Raw genomic sequence first — 24,207 nt, forward strand, 5'->3', positions numbered from 1 at the left:
CATTACGGATCTACCAGTATCAGCAGGGAAAACTGTTATTCTTGTAGTTGTTGACAGATTCAGTAAAATGGTGCACTTTATTGCTCTTGCCGCATTGCCTAATGCTAACACACTGGCTCAGGTTTTTATTGACCACATCGTGAAGCTTCACGGGGTCCCTTCCGATATTGTTTCGGATCGTGGTACCCAATTCGTTTCTAAATTTTGGAAAGCTTTTTGTTCTCGTTTAGGGGTTCATCTGTCGTTTTCTTCATCTTTCCATCCACAGTCCAACGGTCAGACTGAACGTACCAATCAAAACCTAGAGACATATTTGAGATGCTTTGTTTCCGAAAATCAGGAGGAATGGTCATCTTATTTACCGTTAGCCGAGTTTGCCATTAATAATCGTCGTCAAGAATCCACCGATAAGTCACCATTTTTTGGTGCGTATGGTTTCCATCCTCAGTTTTGTACGTTTAGTGAGGGGGGGCCGTCTGGGATTCCCGAGGAGGAACGATTTGCGTCTTCACTTTCTTCAGTGTGGCAGAGTGTGCAAGAAAGTTTGAAGAGAATGGGTGGTAGATACAAACGTGTGGCTGATAGGAGGCGCTCTGAAGGTCCGGACCTTGGGGTGAATGACTTGGTGTGGTTGTCTACCAGAAATATCAAGTTGAAGGTTCCCTCATGGAAATTAGATCCGAGATTTATTGGTCCTTATAGGGTAATTAAGATCATTAACCCGGTGGCTTTTCGTCTGGAGCTACCTCAGACTCTAAGGATCCATAATGTCTTCCACAGATCTCTGCTTAAGAGATATGTAGAACCTCCTGAACCATTGCCACTACCGCCTCCACCGGTGGTTGTTGATGGCAGTCTTGAGTTTCAGGTAGAAAAGATTGTTGACTCACGATATGTTCGCCGCTCTCTTCAGTACCTGGTGCACTGGAGAGGTTATGGTTCCGAAGAGAGAATGTGGGTTCCAGCTTCAGAGATTAAAAGCGGACAGACTCATTCGGGCTTTTCATAGCTCCCATCCGGAGAGGCCTGGTCTTGAGGGTCCGGGGGCCCCTCGTAGAAAGGGGGGTACTGTCATGACTGTGACTGATCCAGACAGGTCTGGGAGGAGAAGGTCGCAGCGACTTGCTACTCGCGATTGCTTGTGAGTTTGCTCCATGGTTCAGGGTATGTCATCCGTGTTTTGCCTTGTGAACCTTTTTGTCCTGACAGGGAGTTTGTAGGTATCCTTCTCAGGTGAGTCCTGTCTGCCACTCCCAGCTACTATATTAGTTTCAGTTTCACTTGCAGTCATTGCCAGATATAGTCCTTACTTCCAGTTCTATTCTGACCTTTGAAGGAGATCGTTTGATGGTGTTGCTGTGGAGCTCTTGTCCGGCGTGGACTGTCGTGATTGGGATCGCCTTCTCTGCTCGTGACTGGATAAGTCTATCTCTGCTATAGTTTGTTTGTTGCTGTCTTCCCCTGCTGTTCTCCTAGACATGAGTGATGGTGACTAGTGCTCCCATCGGCCTTTCCCCACTCTAGGCTTGTTAGGGTGACTGAGGGTTTAGGCATCCTGCTCGCCGCACGGGTTCACACCCCGTCTAGGGTATCAGGGCAGACAGGGGCCAGCTTAGGGTTTGTCAGGGGTGGCCATACTATTCCCATCCGTAGATAAGGGTCCCCCTTCCCCTCCGTCTGGTGCGACACGACTGCTGCTGGGATAGCAGTCGTGACAGCTTCCTCCAAGATAACTTCCCGGGAGCCGAGGTATTCGTGGGCCGTAGCTGTCAAGCGCACTTACGTGCCTCAGGCCCGGCACAATCTGTATGTGGGGGACCAGATTGAATACACTCCAATGCGGTCACTTCAAGGCCCTTTTGCTACAGGAGTGACCCTCCTGGCCATGCCACTATCCCCTGCATTTACCCCTGAGACCTGTCAGGAAAACCCAGGCTCTGCGGGGAGGGTCTGTTGTTTGCAGGAGACCCCAGATGGCAAATTAAGGTTCAAGGAACAAGCCCAGCCAGAACCAGAACCACTGATCCCTGACCTGGCAGCACCCCCAACACTGCGGGTGGGTCAGATAAACAATTCTGTCCTAACTTTCAACCCCAGGGTGCAACCGTACATTCTACCTTGGAAGCTCCCACAGGCACCCCCAGTTTGCCTTCCAGAGCCCCTCCAGCCAGAGGTTTTGTCCACCTCTGCAGTGGCTAGGGATCCCGGTTTGCAGCAGGTCACCACAGCATTTACCAGGCTGACTGCTCAGTCAGTACCAAAGAACACCACAAGAGGGCATTGGCGCACCACAACTGCTGCAACATTCAATTTTCAGAAACAGAAGTGCCCCCTGATGAGCTTTAGTAGCTCTAATAGTGAGGAGTGAGGAGGAACTGAGGAACTGCAAGTCCTTCTCTAAATCCTTTCTTAATCCTAAATAAAGAACTTATGGGAGCCACAGTGTGGACTGGTCCTGAAATCTGAGGGACTGTTGGCCAGTTTTGTTGTTTCCGTTGCCGCTAGTTACAGCCTCAGCTGGATGGCCACGTTTATCAGGACTCCCCCCCCCAACTACTTTTACCTTTTACATTCCAGTTTGTACCAAGTTTGCACATTGTTTTATCCCCTTTCTCAGGTTACTTGAGAGCCTCATGGGACTATGGTTCTCATCATGCTATGTGATATGTGTTTTATGTAACATTTTATACCATCCCTTGGATTACAAATACACCTTCCTATTGGATTACAATTAACTCTATTGTTTCCCGTGGATTACAAGTGACTTTTGTTTCCAGAGGATTCCAATTTTAGAGCACTTCAACTAAAAGGACTCAAGTCATATTTGAGCGTATTTTTGAATATTGATTGCACTAATAAATGCATAATGTTTTTACACTGTTTTCCCCCACATGTTTACAGGTTATGCAACGTTACAAGCTTGCACCCAAAGAAAGGACTCAAACGTGTACCTGAGCTCTTTGTGACTTATACTGTTCTAATCTTGCACTAATTTTGCACTCAAGTTTACAGGTTAAGCAACGTTCAAGTACTTATGCCCATTGTATGGACTCTTTTACAGACACCGCAATGTGAATTTATGCACTTTTTGTGAAACTGCACTTAACTTTTGCCTTTAGCCAAATTAGTAGCACCTTGCTTATGTGTCACTTTGCTTCACAGCTCTGTTCTCTTTATACGGACTGCCTCTTTGGATGTTAATACTAATGGCCTACTCATAGTGCACGAGTAAGACAAGTGGTAAGTCCCAGGCAGGTCCAGAAACTACAAGGGTATCCTCGCTGCTTCGGGAAACGGCTAGGGGAATAATAAACCCCTCCTTCCTGTTTGTTATATGTGCCAGGATTGGTAATGGGACTACTACACCCCCATCCTGGTGTGTCTTCCAGGAGTTTCATGGGATTATTATACCCTCCTCCTGTGACATTGCCAGAAGCGCATGGAGAAGCTGATACCTCCCCCTTCTGTGCCTTTGCCTAAGGTATGGCGTCTCCAACTTTAGAGCCTTTTTGCTACCCATAGTCACCATAGTGATCGTGCTATAAACCTTATATTTTGACTTTGGAGCAGGGAAGGGAATACAGGATAAAGCCACCCTTCCATTTGCGGGCATTTCATTACATAATGGTGGGATTACAGAGTGAAGACACCCCCATGCTTTCTTTGGTATTAGGCCAAAATACTTCAGTCAGTCAGTAGTGATTGCTTAGTGCAGACCGTTGGTTTACTGGGTATACCGAGAGGGAAACTGTTACTTAGGACACCCTACTTATGCGGGCAGGAACCTCAGGGTAGCCATTATGTGTTTGTCTTTGTATGTCTTTATGTGTATTACATGCAGCACTTTGTATTAAATTGGGTACCCCAGAGCTTATTCCTCTCCTCCTAAGCACAAGAGGAGAACTGCTTGATTCGAAGTAAGGGGGAATGTAACACCCCAGAGTTGTGTTACTACACGCCTCTACCCTGCTACTATCTGTTAAGAGCCTGTATATTGTCATCTGATGTAATTTATATTATGTCTTCACAAATGTACATCTAAAACCATGTTAAATACAATTGTTCCTTGTAATTTTCAGGTTCACCAGCAGGTGGCAGCAACGCTTTGGCAAGGAACTAGTCCCAGTTTAGTATATCTAGGCTGGAATGGATTATTCCAGCTTAGCTCCCCCTCTGTGAGCAGAGTGGGCTGTGCCCACGTCCTGCAGCATGGATGGAGAAGGAAGTTAGAATCAGTGTGTAGCCCACCCCTGCTAGGGGTAGGGTGTGTGTGTTAGGAGATCCCCTGTATAGGGAAGACAGCAAGGATCTTGTCTCGGCTGAGACCCGATCAAATACCCAGTCTGATCACTTTCAGCCTCAGCTGGAGGAAGAAGCAGCAAACCACAGACAACCTCCAGAGTTCCAGGAAGAAAGCATCCCCTGAGAATCTATCTGTGAGTTAAGTCCAGAGACCTAGGATAAGCCATTCTTCCTCAGCTAGTCTGTCCCCACAAAGCAGAAGGTACAGAAAAGTGCAGAAGATTAATTCCTGCCACAGTTACAGAGCTAACAAGCAGACATCCTATCCTGCAAGCCCCCCCTACATATCAAGCAGAAGCATTTATTCCTGCCAATGATTGCTAAAACCTGCTGGGACCAGAGACCAAAGCTGTATACTGTTTGGATGCAAGTTATCTTCAGTAAAGAAACTTTTGAACTTCACCTAAAGGTCTGGACATCATTTCTGCTGCAAAATTCCTCTATTACTCCTACTATCACTACACTCAAATTTATTGCAAGTGAGCCAGGAGTCCAGCCGTACCCAGGTAGGAGACACCGTTGACACAATTATCACCACCCTGTAGAGACATTATAAGCCATTACACCACTCTGGCATTCCTAATCTGGGACGTGCATTACAACACCTTGGAAGGGCTCTGGGGTAGTACCCTGCGCATGCTGCAATTGGCGTCACGACAAATACAGACTATTATCCACCCGTATCCTGGCCCACTGCATAAGTGGCGTCATTGTACCCGTTCCTGGTCACTGCATAAGCACGGGCAGGGACGTTATATCTCCCTAACTGCACACTGGGTAAATGCAATGGTGGCTGGGCCTGAGGCGGATAGCAGTTTGGCGCATGTCCTTCCGCCACCGAAGATTGCAGGACGTTTCTCGTTGCCTCCTCCTCCGCTTCCTCCTCTACCGCCTCCTCATCTGCTCAGCGTAACACCTTCACCATCAACTTCAGCACAGCTAGGGGGAAACAACAGCAGGCTGTTTTGAAACCCATCTGTTTGGGGGGAAAAACCCACACCGCGCAGGAGCTGTGGACGGGCATGGAACAACAGACCGATGAGTGGTTGGTGCCACCGAGCCTCAAGCCCGACCTGGTGGTGTGCGATAATTGGAAAAATCTCATAGCAGCTCTGGGCATAGCCGGTTTGATGTACATCCCTTGCCTGGCGCATTTGCTGAATTTGGTGGTGCAGAGGTTCCTGAAAAATTACCCCGATATGTCAGAGCTGCTGCAGAAAGTGCGGTCCTTCTGTGCGCGCTTTCGGAGTTCTCACCCCGCTGCTAATCGCTGATCGCCTGTCTGCGCTGCAGCGTAACTTCGGCCTTGCCGCTCACTGCCTCATATGCGACGTGCCCACAAGGTAAACTCCACCTTGCACATGCTGGAGAGACTGTGCGAGTAGCAGCAGGCGATAGTGGAGTTTCTGCACCAACATGGCCAGTGCCGATGACTCAGTCCTCAGCGTTACTATCCGACTTCTATGTCTCCTTGAAAAAAACGCTTCGGGTGATGATGGAAGAGGATGTGGCACAGGAGGAAGAGGAGGAGGAAGAGGGATCATTTCTTCGGTTATCAGGCCAGTCATTCACAAGTGCCTCGGAGGGTGGGTTCCTGCACCAACAGAGGCCAGGTACACAATTGTCCAGCCACAGCACAGTTCTGGAGGAGGAGGAGGATGATAAGGAGGAGGAACCGTGTTCACAGCAGGTTGGCACCCAAAGCAGCTCATGGGCATCTGTCACGATAGGTAGGTAAGCGGGGAAATAACCAAACACAGGAAAACAAACAGAACAAACGACTAGGCCCAAAAGCTAGGGAGAAAAGGGTCACCTCCTAGCGATCCCTAAAAGCTTTCCCTAGACTGCTGTGCCCATGTGCATACCCTTATGGTGGATATGCACATGCCCTCGTGCCTAAATCTAAACACCCTGGGCAAACCCTAAGCAGCAGGGAAAAAGGGAAGAGGCAACCTGCTTATACAAACCAGGAGGAAGCAAGGTGGATCCAGCTCAAACCCAAATCAAAACAAACAGAGAAGTCAGACATGAGCAGCCAGTCTGACAGACCTCCGCACATTCACAGGGCAAGGCGTGACAGTACCCCCCCTTCTACGGGTGACCTCCGGACACCCCGGACCAACTTTATCCGGGTGTGCCCTGTAAAAGGCCCTCACCAGGCGGCTAGCACTGACATCCATAGCCGGAACCCACATTCTTTCCTCGGGACCGTATCCCTTCCAGTGCACCAGGTACTGGAGGGAACCCCGAAGAACACGTGAGTCGAGAATCTTAGAGATCTCGAACTCCAAATTGCCATCCATCAGACAGGGGGAGGTGGCAATGGAGATGGTTCCACATATTTCTTTAATAAAGACCTGTGAAACACATTATGGATCTTCTAGGTCTGTGGAAGATCCAGACGAAACGCCACCGGGTTGACAATCGCAGAGATTTTGTAAGGGCCAATAAATCTTGGACCCAATTTCCAAGATGATACCTTCAGCTTAATGTTTTTAGTGGACAACCACGCCGAATCACCCACACACAGGTCCGGACCAGTCATGTCTCCTGCCATCCGTTTATATCTTTCACCCATCTTTGCCAAATTAACTTGAATCTTCTGGCAGATAGATGACAAGGCGGAAGAGAATCTCTCCTCTTCTGGCATCCCCAAAGATCCAGTCCCAGAAAAAGTACCAAACTGTGGGTGAAAACCATATGCGCCAATAAATGCCGACTTATCAGTGGACTCCTGTCTACGGTTATTCAAGGCAAATTCGGCTAGAGACAAGAACAAGAACCAGTCATCCTGGTTCTCGGCAACAAAACACCTCAAATAGGTTTCCAGGTTTTGGTTAGTGCGCTCTGTCTGACCATTCGACTGGGGATGAAAAGCTGAAGAAAAAGACAGTTGAATTCCCAGACGAGAGCAGAACGCCCTCCAAAACCTGGAAACAAATTGCGTCCCCCTATCAGACACCACATCAGAGGGAATGCCATGTAGTTTCACAATGTTATCGACAAAAACCTGAGCGAGAGTTTTGGCATTGGGCAAGCTAGGTAACGGTACAAAGTGGGCCATCTTACTGAAGCGGTCCACTACCACCAAAATCACAGTTTTCCCAGAGGAACTCGGTAAATCAGTAATAAACTACATGGACAAATGCCTCCAAGGACGAGACGGGATGGATAAAGGAAGAAGGGATCCTGAAGGCCGAGCGTGAGCCACCTTCGCGTGTGCACAGGTCTCACAAGCTGTCACATAACCCTTCACACCCTTGCGCAACCCTGGCCACCAGAATCTCGGGAAATAAGATCTATGGTGGATTTGCTTCCAGGATGTCCCGCAAGGACCGTATCATGATGTTCCTTGAACACCTTGTGTCACAGTTCAGCAGGAACAAACAACTTGTCTGGAGGACAAGAATCAGGGGCCTCCGCCCCCAACACCTCCATCTCCAACTCGGGGTACAGAGCAGAAACCACCACCCCATCAGCCAAAATCAGAGCAGAATCCTCCAAATCACTCCCCCCAGGAAAACTACGTGACAATGCATCTGCCTTGACGTTTTTAACCCCAGGGCGAAAGGTGACCACAAAATTGAACCTAGTAAAAAAAACAGTGACCATCTAGCCTGTCTAGGATTCAGGCGCTTAGCAGACTGCAGGTAAGCCAACTTCTTGTGGTTAGTATAAAACCGTAATAGGATGAGTAGTCCCCTCCAACCAATGACGCCATTCCTCAAAGGCCAATTTAATGGCCAGCAACTCTCTATCTCCTACATCATAATTTCTTTCAGCGGCCGAGAGTTTTTTGGAGAAAAAAGCACACGGACGCCATGTGCTAGGGGATGGACCCTGCGACAGAACTGCTCCGACCCCCACTTCTGATGCATCAACCTCCACTATGAACGGTTGAGACACATCAGGTTGCATCAGAATAGGAGCAGACGCAAAACATTTCTTAATAGCAGAAATGTATGATTGGGACAAAACCTGGGTAAGGTTTATTTAGATACTTTATTTACAGATGCCTATACAGGCGTTGAACCTACAGGGAGTGCAGAATTATTAGGCAAGTTGTATTTTTGAGGATTAATTTTATTATTGAACAACAACCATGTTTTCAATGAACCCAAAAAACTCATTAATATCAAAGCTGAATATTTTTGGAAGTAGTTTTTAGTTTGTTTTTAGTTTTAGCTATTTTAGGGGGATATGTGTGTGTGCACGTGACTATTACTGTGCATAATTATTAGGCAACTTAACAAAAAACAAATATATACCCATTTCAATTATTTATTTTTACCAGTGAAACCAATATAACATCTCAACATTCACAAATATACATTTCTGACATTCAAAAACAAAACAAAAACAAATCAGTGACCAATATAGCCACCTTTCTTTGCAAGGACACTCAAAAGCCTGCCATCCATGGATTCTGTCAGTGTTTTGATCTGTTCACCATCAACATTGCGTGCAGCAGCAACCACAGCCTCCTAGACACTGTTCAGAGAGGTGTACTGTTTTCCCTCCTTGTAAATCTCACATTTGATGATGGACCACAGGTTCTCTATGGGGTTCAGATCAGGTGAACAAGGAGGCCATGTCATTAGATTTTCTTCTTTTATACCCTTTCTTGCCAGCCACGCTGTGGAGTACTTGGATGCGTGTGATGGAGCATTGTCCTGCATGAAAATCATGTTTTTCTTGAAGGATGCAGACTTCTTCCTGTACCACTGCTTGAAGAAGGTGTCTTCCAGAAACTGGCAGTAGGACTGGGAGTTGAGCTTGACTCCATCCTCAACCCGAAAAGGCCCCACAAGCTCATCTTTGATGATACCAGCCCAAACCAGTGCTCCACCTCCACCTTGCTGGCGTCTGAGTCGGACTGGAGCTCTCTGCCCTTTACCAATCCAGCCACAGGGCCATCCATCTGGCCCATCAAGACTCACTCTCATTTCATCAGTCCATAAAACCTTAGAAAAATCAGTCTTGAGATATTTCTTGGCCCAGTCTTGACGTTTCAGCTTGTGTGTCTTGTTCAGTGGTGGTCGTCTTTCAGGCTTTCTTACCTTGGCCATGTCTCTGAGTATTGCACACCTTGTGCTTTTGAGCACTCCAGTGATGTTGCAGCTCTGAAATATGGCCAAACTGGTGGCAAGTGGCATCTTGGCAGCTGCACGCTTGACTTTTCTCAGTTCATGGGCAGTTATTTTGCGCCTTGGTTTTTCCACACGCTTCTTGCGACCCTGTTGACTATTTTGAATGAAACGCTTGATTGTTCGATGATCACGCTTCAGAAGCTTTGCAATTTTAAGAGTGCTGCATCCCTCTGCAAGATATCTCACTATTTTTGACTTTTCTGAGCCTGTCAAGTCCTTCTTTTGACCCATTTTGCCAAAGGAAAGGAAGTTGCCTAATAATTATGCACACCTAATATAGGGTGTTGATGTCATTAGACCACACCCCTTCTCATTACAGAGATGCACATCACCTAATATGCTTAATTGGTAGTAGGCTTTCGAGCCTATACAGCTTGGAGTAAGACAACATGCATAAAGAGGATGATGTGGTCAAAATACTCATTTGCCTAATAATTCTGCACGCAGTGTATCTTGCCCCAGGTGTGAATTAATACTTCGCTTTTATTAGTACTAAAATTAAAATCTGAACGTGAACACAGTACACTTATTTAATTATAATTAACGAACCAAAATAACAAAAGAGGTTAAAAATCCAGTCACCACTCCACTGATGGATGGAAAATGTTCAGTGAATTAAGGGAGAGAGCATGTGCACTATCTCTCACCCTTGTCACTTTGCTGGCAGTTTATTACCCTCTCAATGCTTGTAGTCCTGCTGCCTATTAGGCTGGGTTGTCAAACCACCCAAATACTGTGGACACCGTAGTGCATGAGCCCACTATGCAGTCAGCACTTTGACTCACCAAGTGTGCTTAAAGTACAGCCACAAAAAATGCTTGCTGTGCTGTTAACAATTACATAAGGTTGTCAGTCCAACCGTATTATGTGGGAACCGTGGTACGAGAACCCACTATGAAAGCCACACTTAGAGTCATCATTTGCGCTTGAAAGCTAACAAATGTCCTAAAGGCAGCAGTCTCTGCAAGCTTGAGTACAGCACGGTTTTTGATGCCGTGCCTATAGGCTTGGTTAAACCTAACAATGGAAAGTAGGCCAGCTGGACTACTATAGACTAATTTACAGTGGAATGGAGTACTGACTTAAAAACTAAGACTGTCCCGCGACATGTTTCGCCAGATCTCTGGCTTCTTCAGGAGTCAATGGGCAGCATTGAGTGACCCTATGCAGGCGGTGGACTAAATACGTCATGTTCTGATTGACAGGGTCAGCATCCTGTAAGAATGTGCATCAACAAGCCGCCGGCCAATTAGATCTATAGACACTCCCCCCCAGGAGGTACGATGCGCCAAACAAAATCCACTGTTAGACTCACCAACTATGATGCACTGCCATCATCATTGATGCGCTGCCAGAGTCGCCCACTAGGAAAGTCAGCAGTGACGTCCTGTCCTCCAGGCTCCTGCGCAGACACTTAGAGTGTCGGAGCTCCGATTGTCGAACTGCGCATGCGCGCGTACTTAGAATCTGTGGGAGAGAAATACTATGCCTACTGCAGCTGCGCAAATACTTAGTGGGAGACACAGTGGATAGTTTAAAATCTCCACTATGGATACACCGCTCAGGGTGAGACTGCGCATGAACTAGGGGATAAGTGTACATTACCTGGGAGCTCAGATGGCCATCTAGGCTGACATCTGTCAAAGGTTTTACAATGGTGGAATAATTAAAGATGAATTTTCTGTAGTAATTGGTAAAACCCAAAAACCGCATCAGAGCTTTCTGATTCTCAGACCGGTCCCATTCCAGTACCGCCCGGACCTTTTCGGGTCCATACGAAAACCAGAGTCAGAAAGCAGGTATCCTGAAAACGGTAGCTCCTAGACAGCAAATACACACTTTTCCAATTTTGCATACAATTTATTCTCCCGAAGGATCGACAACACCTGTCTCACGTGATCCTGATGGGTCTCCAAATTGGGTGAGTAAATTAGTATATCATCAAGGTAAATAACAATGAACCTTCCCACTAAATGATCGAAAATATCATTGACAAATCGCTGAAAGACCGCTGGCGCATTAGTTAAACCAAAGGGCATGACAAGATTCTCAAAATGATCTTCGGGTGTATTGAAGGCTGTTTTCCACTCATCTCCTTCCTTAATTCTGATCAGATTATAAGCTCCTCTTAAATCCAACTTGGAGAACACCTTGGCTCCGACAATTTGATCAAATAGATCAGAAATCAAAGGAAGGGGACACGGATCACGGACCATAATGAGATTTAATTCCTGGAAATCTAAACACAGTCTAAGTGATCCGTCTTTCTTTTTTACGTAAAAGAAGCCGGCGGCCACAGGGGATTTAGATGGCCTAATATGTCCCTTTGCCAAACTCTCTGCAATATACTTCCGCATAGCTTCTCTTTCGGGTTGGGAAAGGTTGTATAGTCGAGATTTTGGCAGTTTAGCTCCAGGGATGAGATTGACCGGACAATCATATTCTCGATGGGGGGGGGGGCAGCTCCTGAGCTCCACCCTCCGAGAATACTTCCGCAAAATCAGGGAGAAACTGAGGTAGGACCGTAGTTGACACCCCTGAGATAGAAGCACAAAGACAGTTGTCCGAACAAAATTCACTCCAGCTACTCATTTGTCTTGTTTGCCAGTCAATAGTAGGGTTATGCTTTATCAACCACGGTAAACACAGAACCCTCGGAGCAGGCAAGCCCTTCATAACAAAACAAGAAATGAACTCAACATGTGAATCACCCACCCTTAACTGAATGTCATGAACGATATGAGTAAGACTCTTGTGAGAGAGGGGAGGAATCAATAGCAAACACTGGTATCTCTTTATCTAAAGTGCTAGTTCTAAAACCAAGATTTTGGAGGAACTGAAAATCAATAAGGTTTACCCCCACACCACTGTCAACAAATACCTCAAAATAAAAATTTCCTGAGTCTAGCGCCACCATGTCAGGCAGGAGGAAACGGGTATTGCAGGGAGAATGCATATTTGCTTGCTCAGACTCCCCATTCACACTACCAAGAGTTAGGGAAGTTTTTTCCCCCCTCTTTATGTGAATACCTCCGTAGTTTTTCATTACGGCTTTGAGGTTTAACAAAAGGACACGCACAAACAAAATGACCTTCTTTTCCACAGAAGTAACATGGCTTATTCAGCTTCCTAAAATCCTTATCACCTGAGCGAAAGGAAACCTGGCCCAATTGTATAGGCTCCTCTTCTGCCCCAGATTCAAAAGTCATATTACCCCGGGGACTAGGTGGGACGGATCCACTTACAGACGGGACCCCCCGCTCGAGAGGAATCTTATACCTCTCTCTGAGACGTCTATCAATCCGCACTGCCAAATACATGGCCGTCTCCAATGAATCGGGATATTCATGAAAAGCAAGGGCATCTTTCAACCTCTCAGATAGCCCCTGACAACACTGACTGTGGAGTGCAGGATCATTCCACCCTGAGTCAGTTGCCCATCTTCTAAATTCTGCACAATACGACTCCGCAGTACATTCTCCCTGTAACAAACTGCGCAGCTTAGATTCAGCCATAGAGACCCGGTCTGGGTCATCATAAATCAAGCCCAAGGCTCTAAAAAATTCACCCATCGACCGGAGGGATGGTGAACCGGTCGGCAGAGAAAAAGCCCAGGACTGCGCGTCCCCTTTGAGCAGAGATCCTCTTTGATTCTCGTCACCAGATGACATCGGCCGCAGACGAAAATACAACCTGCAGGACTCCCTGAACCGAATAAAGTCATCACCACCCCCTGAGAACCTATCAGGGAGAGCGACTTTAGGCTTTAAGCAGACCTGATTTCCTCCAACGGCTCCAGACGCCAAAGAATTCTGACACCGTGCAACAGAACGGTGCAGATCAGCAACCTCCAGCGATAATCCCTGCATGCGATCAACCAAGGCATCCATAACCTCAATTTCGCAAACAGCAGGGATATGACAGTTTTTTATTTTTGGGTGGGTTATAATGTCACGATAGGTAGGTAAGTGGGGAAATAACCAAACACAGGAAAACAAACAGAACAAACGACTAGGTCCAAAAGCTAGGGAGAAAAGGGTCACCTCCTAGCAATCCCTAAAAGCTTTCGCTAGACTGCTGTGCCCATGTGCATACCCTTATGGTGGATATGCACATGCCCTCGTGCCTAAACCTAAACACCCTGGGCAAACCCTAAGCAGCAGGGAAAAAGGGAAGAGGCAACCTGCTTCTTCAAACCGGGAGGAAGCAAGCGTCTCCCTAGAGGCCTAGATAAAAAAGACACAAAGGGAAATAATAGAGAGGACTTATCTTGAGCAGAGCTGGAGCAGACAATCCTCTACAAATCAAGAGCTCCCAGGAAAGAACTATAACCCGCACAGGCCACTGGGGGAAGGAGGGATAAATAGCCTCACTAACAATGAAACCCAGTACACCTGAGGGAAGGTGGATCCAGCTCAAACCTAAATCAAAACAAACGAAGTCAGACATGTGCAGCCAGTCTGACAGACCTTCGCACATTCACAGGGCAAGGCGTGACAGCATCACTGGAGCATGGCTGGGGATACAGAGGGCACAGACGGTACACCTCCCACAGAGGACAGCTTGTCGTTGCCTCTGGGCAGCCTGGCACACATGAGCGACTACATGCCACAGTGCCTGCGCAACGACTGCCAAGTTGCCCACATTCTAACCAGTGCTGATTACTGGGTGGCCACCCTGCTGGATCCCCGCTACAAGGAAATTTGCCGTCCTTAATTCCGTCACTGTAGCGTGATCGAAAGATGTGAGAGTACAAGCGCACGCTGGTAGACGCGCTGCTGATGGCATTCACACCTGACATCGGGGGCTCAGTGGAAGCACAAGGCGAAGGCAGAGGACGAGGAAGAGGTCGCCAACACAGCTTGTGCACTGCCAGAACCTCAGAAGGGAGGGTTAGCATGGCCGAAATGTGGAAAAGCTTTGTCAGCACGCCACAACAACCAGCACCACCAGCTAATATGGAACATCTTAGCAGGAGGCAGCATTTCAGGAACATGGTGGAACAGTACGTGTGCACACCCCTACACGTACTGACTGATGGGTCTGCCCCATTCAACTTCTGGGTCTCCAAATTGGGCACATGGCCTGAGCTTGCCCTTCACGCCTTGGAGGTGCTGGCTGGCGCTGCGGCCAGTGTATTGTCCGAACGTGTGTTCAGCACGGCAGGAGGGATGATCACAGACAAGTGCAGCCGCCTGTCCACAGCCAAAGTGGACAAGCACATGTTCATTAAAATGAACCAGGCATGGATCCCACAGGACTTGGCCGTACCTTCTGCAGAATAGACAAGTATACCGGCCGCACCCAGCTATTGTTATACGACAGCGCACTTTCTCTTTGTTTTCTTTTTTATATTTCCCAATGTTTTTTGGGTCTTTCCAAATTTATAAAGTCCAGACCCCATAGAAGTAAATTGGGCATCAGTGAAAAACGCATTGCATCCGGAAGCAATTTTTCACTGATGGTTGCTAAGATATGTTGTTTGTAAACATTCAGTTTTTTATCACGGTAGTAATCGCATTAGACCCACGCAATAAAAACTGAACACGATCACAAACAAAACTGAATGGCTTTGTATGCGAAATCACGCAGTTTTCACTGAACGCATCCGCAACGCATCTGGACATAATCCGGACACGCTCGTCTGCAAGGGAACTTACTGTGGCATCATAACAGTGACAGACACAAAACTGGCACTAGAAAAAGACAAACTTGAGCTCAATTGCTGTAAACTGCCAGTTGCACATCATGGTGTCTGGCTACGGGGTACGTATGGATATTACCGGTAATTACCACGCTGCACCTGTACTTGCTATTGTTTCAGATAGCGTGTACAAGTACGGGCCAGCAATTACCGACAATTTGCCTGCAGATTCCATGGCTAGACCATACCCTGTACGGGCACCATAAAGCTACCTGCACACAGATTTTTGAGCGGATTTTCGTGCGTTTCCGCACCAAATATTTTTGGTTTCCGCACAGCAGGTCAATTTCCACACGGAACTAAAAAGCAAACTGTCCATGAGATTTGTCTAATCTCATATACTTTGCTGGTACTGTGTTAGGCTACATTCACACGAACGTATTTTGTTTCCGTGTCCGTTCTGTTTTTTTGCGGATAGGATGCGGACCCATTCAAAAAATGCAGACAGCACACCGTTTGCTATCCGCATCCGTATGTCCGTTCTGTAGCCCCGCAAAAAAGATAGAACATGTCCTATTCTTGTCCGTTTCGCTGACAAGGATAGGCATTGTTACGATGGATCCGGGGGAAAAAAAGGATGCCATACGGAACGTCATCCATACGGTCGTGTGAATGTAGCCTAAGGGTCCATTCACACATCCGCAACTGTTTTGCAGTTCGCAAATTGCGTATCCGCAAAACACGGACACGGCCATGTGCGTTACGCATTTTGTGGACCGTACATGGCTGGCACCATAACAGAAATGCCTTTTTTTATCCGTGTCTGCGGACAAGAATAGGACATGTTCCATTTTTTTGAGGGGTCGCGGAACGGAACTGCGGATGCGGACGGCACACTGTGCGCTGTCCGCATCTTTTGTGGCCTCATTGAAAATTTATGGGTCCGCACCCGTTACGGAAAATTGCGGAACGGATGCGGACCCATTTTGCGGACACGTGAATGGACCCTTACGCTACGGTTTTCCTGTAACGTGTGCTGGTAGCCTTACAGTGCTTTGGATCTATCCTCTTCAGCCTATTATCCTGCATAGTTATTCCACTAGTTGTTACCTATTTTTAGGATTACTAAGAGACAAATCTTTTTAGTTAGGCCTTTGCGGCCTGCAATGCACGGGCACCAACCATGGGGCAGCCGCATGCGGATCGCGGACCCATTCACTTGAATGGGGTCCGCGATCCGTCCGTTATGCAAAAAGATAGAACAAGTTCTATATTTTTACGGAACAGAAGCACGGAACGGAACCCTACTTAAGCACTCCATGGGGTTTCCATGGGGTTCCGTTCTGCGCTTCCGTTCCACACCGCATCTCCGGATTTGCAGACCCATTCAAGTGAATGGGTCCGCATCCGTGATGCGGATTGCACACGGTGGGTGACCCGTGTATTGCAAAGCTATGCAGATTTGGCAATCAGAACTCCAAGAAAGATGGATGCTGACCCTGTTTTAGGGCTCATGCACACGAATGTAATTTCTTTCCGTGTCCATTCAGTTTTTTTTGCGGACCGTATGCGGAACCATTCATTTCAATGGGTCCACAAAAAAAACGGAAGGTACTCCTTGTGCATTCTTTTTCCGTGTGTCCGTTCTGCAAAAAAATAGAACATGTCCTATTATTGTCCACATTACGGACAAGGATAGTACTGTTCTATTAGGGGCAAGCTGTTCCATTCCGCAAAATACGGAATGTACACGGACGTCATCCGTATTTTTAGCGGATCTGTTTTTTTGCCGGACCGCAAAATACATACGGTTGTGTGCATGAGCCCTTAGGGAGAGTTTACATCACTGTTATGTTTCCATTCTTCTGATCTGTCAGAAGAACAGAAAAAAAAACGCATCCTGTAAAAAAATGGATCCTGTGCATCAGTTATGCACATTTGGCATTCATTTGAGCCATTTCCATCTGAGATAGTTTTTTTAGACAGTACCGACTATAACCCGTCAGAGGGTAATATATCTCGTGATGGTCTTCAATTAAATATATTCACAGGAAACCATCCTACAACTGAAAACTTAGCCCTTATCCATGTTAATCAAATATACATTGCCCCAAATAGACCATAAGTTAGCAAAAATAATAAAACATCACACAAAAGGAGAAAAAAAAAGGTTGATGCAAAATCAATGCTCCTAGTGGACAATGTAGAAACAGGATCTCATAGGGTAGGTAGCACTTGAATAGTCTTTCCCTATCAATGACCCCATTCTTCTATATGCCCTGCCTACAACGGAATGGCCGCCCCGATAGGAGCGATCCCGTATCAGGAACCTCCTGGGGACCCTAGGAAAGCCCTGACCAGGGAGTATAGGACAAACTACTGATGGCTAGCCTAAACTGTACCATTTAACAGAAACATTCCAAAAAAAGTTAAGATTATGTATCAACTCCCATATAACTAAGATACAATCCACAATAATGAATATAGTACCACAATACTAATGATATTCAAATAATGGGATGTGTGGAATAACCACTTCCCTGTTCCAACGCGTTTCGTCTGATTCTTGGGGGGAAGGGGGCTCTTCAGGGGACACTAAACGAAGATTGTGGAAAATATTCCCAATAACTGCAAATGCTAAATTAACTTCTTGGGCATATTATAAGCCTAGAGTTGAAAAAAAGACATATAAACAGTGGTCACTTGATAGGACCACAAACCACTCCTATATACATATGTGATCTCTACTTGCGTGTCCAGAAAAAGAAAGGATGCAGCAGCACAACAGGCGGATTACGTAGTGGTGGTGCCCGCGGTGTCAGGTGCCAGTCTGGATGCACCCGTCTCAGCAAACGATGAATAGAAGGTATACCACGGCACTCTCAAAACTTCAGCAATTCAGTATTTATTCACCAATTCTTAGCGACGTTTCGACCAGTGTGGTCCTTAAAAAAGACCACACTGGTCGAAACGTCGCTAAGAATTGGTGAATAAATACTGAATTGCTGAAGTTTGGAGAGTGCCGTGGTATACCTTCTATTCATCGTTTACTTGCGTGTCCAGGTGCGGTAATCATACGATGCCCCAACAGATGGATGTCACATATGGGCGTCCTCTGACCCCGCTTAGTGCCGCGTATATTTAAAAATCTAGGATGTGACGTGTGTGGTCACGTGGTCGGAGCTGCGACCACGTGACCCCGGCGCAGAAACTCATCCCTTGTATAGGAAGACGCGCTGCCTCTGATCTAAGGTCACGTGATCGGAGAGCCGGTCACGTGACCGCGATAGACGGAATACCGGTCACGTGACCGCGATAGACGGAATATCATCCAAGAACGGCTAGACCAAATAGCTAACAGGGAGATCGTACATACTAATAAAAAAAAATATAGATGCATGTAGAATGCCTAGTTGTTTGCAGCTATAGTATTTGACTCCAGTACCTCACTCCGATACAGGAGACGTTTGTGATTAAAAAATATACTAGTAACTAATGGTACATTTCAGGTACCACCAATGCTATTCTGGGGAGGTGTATCGAGGAGAGCTGCTATCACATAAAGGAGCTGGCTATTTACTCCTGAGTAATAGTAACAACATGTGATGTAAATGATACAGTTGTCCTCATTTAGATGATGAACCGGCCCATTAAGTTATAGAAAGCACGCAGAATCAATGCCCTCAATTAATCCACTTGGTGTCATGGTATTTCGGGTGTAAATCCACCTCGACTCTTTTTGTTTAAGGATCTTATCAAGATCACCTCCTCTTATAATAATTTGATGGTTTCAATCATGGAGAAGTGTAAAACTTTAGCATCCCCCCCCATGAAGCGAGCAGACATGTCTTGAAATAGGCTTGTCCCGCTTGTTCTGTATGTCTCCAATATGTTCAAGGATCCGTCTTTTAAAAGGCCTGCAGGTCTTCCCCACATATTTTATACCACAATCACATTGTACCAAATATACCAGTCCCGCTGTATTGCAATTTGCAAAGCTCCGGGCAGTATAGATCTTGTTATTAGTATTGTTCATGAACGTGCTCCTCTTCAAAATAAACAGACACGCTTTACATTTACCACATTTGTTAGACAACCATGTAGTTTTGGGCAGGATCTTAAAGTGACTGTGCACAAATGCGTCTCTAATGCAACGACCCCGTCTAAATGTTATTGCAGGATGGTCAGGTAAGACCTTTTCTAGATCTGGATCAGTTTTAATCAGTGACCAGTATCTTTCTAGGACCTCACGAACCTTCTGGGATTCGGTACCATAGGTACCTATGATTCTGATGACCTGTTGTTGGTCCCGTGATTTTTTAGGCTAAAGAAAGGAAGGTGGTGCAGTCAAATTAGCAGTATTCCATGCTTAAAAGAGGCAGTTATTTGTGTACCCTCTCTGTTTAAATCTATCAAAGAGTTCCAACGCTTCTCTGGTGAAGTTGTTTTGATCAGAGCAATTCCTGCGAATTCGCAGGAATTGTCCTTTTGGAATCCCTTTCTTCAACGGCTTGGGGTGAAAGCTTTCCCATCTGAGAAGACTATTTGTCGATGTTTTCTTACGGTGAAGAGTTGTTATAATCAAATTATTCTCACCCCTTTCAATCCGTGTGTCTAAAAAAGTCATTGAATCACGTTGTAATTCAGAAGTAAAGAAGAGGCCAATGTGGTTTGAATTTAGTTCATTCATAAATAGTTTGAAATCCGCCTCAGTGCCTGACCAGAAAAACTAAATGTCGTCTATAAAGCGGGACCACAAAGTGATGTGTTTGGTGAAGTGGGAAAGACCATCAGAAAAAACTGTGTCCTCCCACCAGCCCAGGAGCAAATTAGCATATGTGGGCGCACAGGGTCTGCCCTAGTGGTGCCCCTGAGCTGGTGGTAGAACTGACCCTCAAAAACAAAATAATTATGTGCAAGGATGAAATTAAGTACCGTATTTTTCGCCCTATAAGACGCACCGGCACATAAGACGCACCTAGGTTTTTGAGGAGGAAAATAAGAAAAAAAATATTTTGAACAAAAAGGTGTGCTTTTGGTGGGTTTTGAACTAATTCTGGTCTGTGGATGGCACTGTTATGGGGGATCTGTGGGTGACACTTATGGGGGATCTGTGGGTGACACTTATGGGGGATCTGTGGGTGACACTTATGGGGGATCTGTGGGTGACACTTATGGGGGATCTGTGGGTGACACTTATGGGGGATCTGTGGGTGACACTTATGGGGGATCTGTGGGTGACACTTATGGGGGATCTGTGGGGGACACTTATGTGGGATCTGTGGGTGACACTTATGGGGGATCTGTGTATGACAGTTATGGGGGGGATCTGTGGATGACACATATATAGCATCTTATGCTATGTGTCATCCACAGATCCCCTCCATAAGTGTCCCTGTAGTGAATGACCCTCAATACACGGGCTGGGGGCTGGCATCTGCTTTTATAATGACAGCGGGGCTCGTGCAGTGACTGTATTCTACTACACGGGCCCCGCTCACTGTATATTATTGTATCTCTAATAGTAAATTGTTATGCATATAATCGCATAATGAGCGCTGTGTATTACTTACAACTACAGTACAAGCGCTCGCCGCTCGGAAGGTAGCAGAGAGGAGGGAGGAGGCAGGCCGGGAGGACGGGCGCTGGCAGCGTGAGTCATATGTCACGCGCCTGCTTCATTCATAAAGTAGGCGGCGCAGGCGCGTGACGTATGACTCACTCTGCCAGCGCCCGTCCTCCCGGCCTGCCTCCTCCCTCCTCTCTGCTACCTACCGAGCGGCGAGCGCTTGTACTGTAGTTGTAAGTAATACACAGCGCTCATTATGCGATTATATGCATAACAATTTACTATTAGAGATACAATAATATACAGTGAGCGGGGCCCGTGTAGTAGAATACAGTCACTGCACGGGCCCCGCTGTCATTATAAAAGCAGATGCCGGCCCCCAGTCCCGCCTCCCTCACAGCTGATACACCCGCCGCACGGCATCGTGGCGGGTGTATCATTGAAAACTCCGCAAAATCAGCAGCATTCACCGTATAAGACGCACTGCTATTTCCCCCCCACTTTTGGGGGGGAAAAAGTGCGTCTTATACGGCGAAAAATACGGTAATTCAATAACAAAATGGTTATGATCACTCATCTCCCTGGATCTAGAATCAAGGAAATACTTTCTAGCCGCTAGCCCCTTGTTGTGGGGAATTGAGGTGTACAGGGCCTCAATGTCTATTGAAGCCATCCACGTATCCAGTTCAATACTAATCCCCTCCAAACGTTGGAGGAGGTTAGTCGTGTCTCGCAAATATGAGGCCAGGGACAAAATAAAGGGCCGTAGTACCTGTTCAATGTATAAACCCGCATTCTGAGTGATAGAATCAATGCCAGAGACTATGGGACGTCCTCTAAGTGGGTTAAGACCTTTGTGGATCTTAGGGAGTGCATAAAAGGTTGCCACTCTCGGGAATTTGGGGAGAAAATATTCTAATTCCTTTCGGTCTAAGAGTCTACAAATGCTGCTTTTAATAGTTGAGTTAATTCAGATAAATACATGTTAGTAGGGTCACTCCTTAGTCTTTCATAGTTGTACTCATCAGATAATAGTGACAAGCACATAACTCTATATTGGGGGGCTGTAAGGATGGTTATATTGCCCCCCTTTGTCTGCGGGTTTTATCACCAGGTCTTTATTCTTACTCAATTGTAATACCGCCTCCATTTTGTCTGGAGTGTAATTTTTCTGAACCTGTGTTAGATGGATCTGTTCAAGCTCTCTAATTACGGATTTTAGAAAAATATCAATATTGGCTTCACTAAGAGTTTTCAGGGGCATTTTGGAACTTTTGTTCCTCAAGGTAGTGAAGGGGCCCTGTCCCTTGGGATGATCATTTTCTCCCAATAATTCTACCAATGTATCTACGTCCTGTAGATCCTCTAGTTCAAGGCCTAGCTCAGCACATCTTTTTTTGTCTTTAGTGGCAATTATTTTATGCCATCTAAGTTTCCTTGTAAAAAGATGTAGGTAATTGATCCAGTCAAATAATTTAAACCGAGTGGTTGGTACATAAGATAGCCCTTTTGCCAGTAAACTTCTTTTATCCTGAGATAGGGGGGTCCCTGAAAGGTTTAAAATAATAGAATCGTTCATAGGATTCTCTATGATTTTTTTGAAAGTTGTGGCTGAGGTTGTGACCAATCTCTTAGTAAATAGGTATTGGTTGGACCTTGGGCTAAAAAATACATAGAGTTGGAATACGACGAGGCTAATGCACCAGAGTCGGAAGGGGTTACTGATCTTTCTACCACTTCCGATTGTTCTTGTCTTCTTTGTGTTTCTTCTATACTGTGGGTATATTGAGGAGCCCATTGTTTAGAGGAATATGTGGGCTGATTCTCCCTACTAGTAGATCTCGTTTTTTGGTTCCTCGAATTTCCTCTATTCCCCCTGGCATGGCCGCGTCCTCTCCAATTAGCCCTGCGATTCTGATTCCATTGTTGCGTATTCGACTCAAAATCTGAGCTTTCAGCTTCAGAAAGAGACATGTCAGTCACAGAGCCCTTCATAGTTCGCTGATGTATTGTCATACGCCGTTTTATTTCTGAACTCGGTGAGGTCCTTAATGAACTGCCTAGGTTTTCACTCAATTAAAGACGTTTTGAACCTCTTGACACCCTGTTGTAGTTCTATCTCTTTTTTTGAGAATTCACTGTGGTCCTTAAAAGTGAGTGCTACTTCAGGAAGGTTTGTAAGATGTTTTTTAATGAACTCTATATTAACCTTTTCTTGATCTAACAGTAGCTGCATAAGACGTAATGAACTAGCAGTTATCTCCAACTCCCATTTGATCAACAGCTCTGGGGTACAAATACGTTTTGCTGGACGGATAAAGATCCGTAACCCCCGAGGAATTATTGAGTTTTTAATATAGTTATTCAGGGATTGGATCTCCCACCATGACTTTAAGTGTTCTTTATGAGCTTCATAAAGATCCTTAAACATTGTCTTAATGGACGGTGTATGGGCTTTAGGAAATGATAGCTCCTTTTCTGAAAATATCTGATCTGCTTCTAATAACCAACTGTTTTTATCAACCTGCGTGCCAGGTTGATAAAGAAAACGTACCAAAAAATAAATAAACAAGGTCACACATAGTGAGTTTAGATTATGTATCAACTCCCATATAACTAAGATGCAATCCACAATAATAAATATATAGTACCACAATACTAATGATATTCAAATAATGGGATGTGTGGAATCACCACTTCCGTGTACCAACGCGTTTCGCCTGATCCCTTGGGGGGGCTGTTCATGGGACACTAAACAAAGATTGTGGAAAATATGCCCAATCACTACAAATGCTAAACTACCTCCTTGGGCATATTATAAGCCTAGAGTTGAAAAAAAGACAGACATATAAACAGTGGTCACTTGATAGGACCACAAACCACTCCTATATACATATGTGATCTCTACTTGTGATCTCATACGATGCCCCAACAGCTGGATGTCACATATGGGCATAGCCTTATATAAGAGGCACCTGCAACAATGAAATATGCAGACTAAACCTCCAAGAATAAAAAGACATTAATTAAACATTAGTATAAATACAATATTAATCTCCCAATATAAACGCTACCCACCTATGTAGAGTTTCCTAGGAGGACAAGGGAGCAGATGACCCTAATGAGAGGCAGCAGCAGCGCCCAAACGACGTTGCTGTGATGGCGCTGGTTTCCTGGCGTCCTCTGACGCCACTTAGTGCCGCGTATATTTAACCACTTAAGGACCACAGGTTTATACCCCCCTAGTGACAAGGCCCTTTTTTACAAATCGGCACTCCACAACTTTAGCGGTTTATTGCTCGGTCATGCAACTTACCTCCCAAATGAATTTTACCTCCTTTTCTTCTCACTAATAGAGCTTTCATTTGGTGGTATTTCATTGCTGCTGACATTTTTACTTTTTTTGTTATTAATCGAAATTTAACGATTTTTTTGCAAAAAAATGCCATTTTTCACTTTCAGTTGTAAAATTTTGCAAAAAAAACGACATCCATATATAAATTTTTCTCTAAATTTATTGTTCTACATGTCTTTGATAAAAA

Source organism: Bufo bufo, chromosome 1, assembly GCF_905171765.1.
Source record: "Bufo bufo chromosome 1, aBufBuf1.1, whole genome shotgun sequence".
Classification (NCBI taxonomy): Eukaryota; Metazoa; Chordata; class Amphibia; order Anura; family Bufonidae; genus Bufo; species Bufo bufo.